This window comes from Mustela nigripes, chromosome 9 (genome assembly GCF_022355385.1).
Source record: "Mustela nigripes isolate SB6536 chromosome 9, MUSNIG.SB6536, whole genome shotgun sequence".
Classification (NCBI taxonomy): Eukaryota; Metazoa; Chordata; class Mammalia; order Carnivora; family Mustelidae; genus Mustela; species Mustela nigripes.
The window spans coordinates 35,443,517-35,447,003 of NC_081565.1; the positions used below are offsets into that span (position 1 = coordinate 35,443,517).

The 3,487-nt window shown below is 41.9% G+C and overlaps 1 pseudogene; it reads left to right on the plus strand.

Moving 5' to 3' along the window:
* The window catches only part of LOC132024117 (olfactory receptor 13C7-like), a 5,064-nt pseudogene extending 2,560 nt beyond the window's left edge, over positions 1–2,504 (plus strand).
* The last annotated feature ends 983 nt before the right edge of the window (positions 2,505–3,487 follow it).

Sequence of the window (3,487 nt, forward strand, 5' to 3'; positions counted from 1 at the left end):
TTCTGAACACATGATAAAACCAAGGAGAGAGGAGCCAGCCATTAGACTGAGCTTGGTGAATGGCCTACACTGTATCTGAGCTACACAGTCTGTGCACAGAGGAGAGAGGGCACTCCCAGCACTGTTGCCATCCCTCTAAGATTCCCCAGCAGAGTCACAGGAACAAGGAGGAAATGTGAATTTTCATTTTGGACTGTTTTTAGAAGACAGTCAGTTTGGCTGAAGTATAAAAAGAGACAGGGACAAATTCTCCACCTAGAGGGCTTTTGGATGGGAACAAGCTATTCTGGAACCCCCATTTCTTCTTAGCTATGAGAAAATTGAGGCTATTTTTTCTCAATGCACTTCACATTATGAAACACCGTTAGGAAGTTAATGGCAAGAAAGAGTATAGAGTTTGAATTTGATGCTCATCACTTATAGCAACTCCCACTAGAAAAGCTAGTATCTGATTGGATAATAACTCACATTCTAGAAAAAAGAAAGATGATACAGATATAGAGAGACAGATAGAAGCTAAATATTTGGGGGCTAATATTTGATACATTATTTTGTTCCAGGACTTCCCAAACTCTTTAATATGCTAGAGTACACTGTGAATGTCTAAGAGATGTAAACTTGGTAGCATTTCCTGAGCCTCCATAGTTCAGCAGGATAAAAACTGGGAAGCTTTTTCTTACCTATGACCTTCGGTGGGTTGCTTAACCTATTTCAGTCTATTTCTTCATATTTTACACCTAGCCCCGTGATTTTACATGAATTACTTATTATAGATAACTGCTTTGTAAATGGTAAGCACAATGGAACTATTAGAAACCAGTTTTGGTCGTATCATGAATGCTGCCCAGTCCTGTGTGCCATGTGGAATAGAGTAAGACACCATCCCTATATCAAGCAATAGACACACAGGATAAATGAAAGATTCAAAGGTGTTAGCAGGTGAATAGAAACATTTTTATGGCAAGTTCTATGAAATTCTTTGAATATGGCAGACTTATATAAAAAGAGAATTTAGAAAGTGAATACTTTTTTGAGAACAAATCTTGGAAGTTTTTTATTCAAGTGATATTTATATTTTCTTACATTTATTAGGAATGAATTGCCTAAGGATTAGTGTTTGTTTAATAAAATTTCTGATTCTAATGTTAGTCCTCATACTACTTTCTACTTTGCACCAGTAGGGAATAATCTTGCTCTTGCAAATACACAAATGCCTTCTAGTGGCCATTTAAGCAAACTTCAGATGCTTAGTACGGCCATGCAATATCATTATTAGAAGAGGTTTGGGGGATTTTCTTGTTCAACCCTATGCACAGGATGCGTGCTGTTCCTCTCCAATGTCCCTGATCCCAGTCAAATGGCATTTGCTTGGACAACTCCAGTAACAAAGAATCCAGTACTTCCAGAGTCTAGCTTTTTTGTTCAGCCCTTGCCAACTCTTCCTTGATTTATGTTTAACTATACCCTCCAGTAGCTTCTACCTTCACTCCTAATTAGGTTTAGTGCCTCTACGTGAGATGTACCCAATCTCTTTCCTTCTTGTATGTGAAGGTATTCTGATCTCCTAAATCCCCTACAGCCCACACAGGGCCAGCCCTTCCTCCCAAGCCAAATGTTCTTTGTGCATATCCTTGTGATCTATTTAGTGCTCCTGCTGGGCAATGGGGTCCTCATCCTGGGGACTGTGTCTACCTCATACCAGCACATGGTCATGTACTTCTTCCCTGGGAACCCCTCCTTCTTGTAAATATGCTATACAAGCTCCTCCACACCCCTCATTCTCAACAGCTTCCTAATCTGCTGGAAAACCATCCCATTCTCTGCCTAGGCTGTGCAGATGGTTCTCTCCTTTGCCATGGGAGCTACAGAGTATGTGCTTCTGGACATGATGGCATATGATCTCTATCTGGCCATATGTAACCTCCTCAGATACCTAGTAGTGATGAGCAAAGTTGGCTATGTGCCCATTGCTGGTGGGCAGTTGGACTGGACAGTTGGAAGCATGACTGCCATGGTACAAACATCTTTAGTGACATGATTACCCTCCTGTGAGAACAACTTCATCAACCACTTTACCTGTGAGATCCTGGCTGTCCTGAAGTTGGTCTGTACTGACATCTTATCAATGTGATTGATCACTATGGTAGTGGCCAATGTGATCTTTCTGGGCATTTCAGCTCACTACACTTTCATCTCCTATGTGATTATCATTGCTACCAACCTGAAGATACCCCCAGCTCGGAGAAGGAAAAAGGCCTTTTCTACCTGCTCTGCCTACCTCACATTCATGGTCATCTTCTACAGAACTTTACTCTTTGCATATGGAAAGCCCAAATCCAAGGACCCCACTGGAGGCAGACAAGCAGGATGTTTCAGATAAAATCACCTCCCTCTTCTATGGGGTGGCGACCCCTATGCTCAACCCCATCATCTACAGCCTCGGGAATAAGGATGTGAAGGCCACTGTGAAGAACCTGGTCCTAAGCAAACACGTCATCCAGTGATGGTGGAGGGGTCCTGATAGATCTCTATTCCCTAGTTTCTATCACCTGAGGGGCTCAGAGGATAAGATAAAGGGCCAATTTTCTCAAAGGTTCATAGGCAAATCTGATTGCATAGAATGCTTTGTGTTAATAAGGAAGCATTTAATGAGACGTTTCTGTCCCATTCTAGAAGCACTTCTACACAAGTATATACCATTGGTCAAGCCTTATACTCATCTATCCTTGGGATGAATACTGAGCTACTTGATGTCCAGGGAAAATAACTCTTCAAGTTTTAATTTTAACTTACAAAAAGCTCTAGGCTATAGATCTGTAATCCAATTGCTCCCTGGCCTCTTTCTTTATCATGTTTGGATGGGTCCTTGATTCATGGACATTTCAACATATCCTACTCCATATTAAACAAGAGTAATATTTATCTCTGTGCTCATTGTTTCTTTCTCCCTATTTTCATATTAATTCCTAAAATTGTTTTTTGAATTGTCCTCTTCCTGTGTCTTCAAAATTGACCTCTTTTCCTGTCCTCCACCATGATCCCCACCAGAAAACTATTCACACCTCGGGGGCACAGAGGAGAGTGCGTAGGTGGTGGCAAAACTGATGTAAGGGTCAAACACCCAGGCCTTTTTCCTTTCTCCTTGTTGAGAGTGTTATTCACCCCCTTGATCCTGTCCCTGGATAGCTGAGACCTCCCAGAGCTCATCAGAGTGATATGGAAACTGAGATGTATTTAGGAAAATCAAATGAATTCTCTTAACTTCCTGACCTGGCTCGACCATGCATGCAGCCAACTGGTGACCATCAATTGCTTTTCTGCCCAAGAATACTCAACCCTACATGGCAGTCAGAGGGAGAGGAAGGTGAGGTACACCAGCAGATATCTAAGAATAACCCCCATGACTGGTGAGGAATTCCAAGCGACTTCCCAATAGTGAGAAGTCCAGTTAAAAGAATGAGTGGGATAGAAAGCCTCCGAGAGCTGA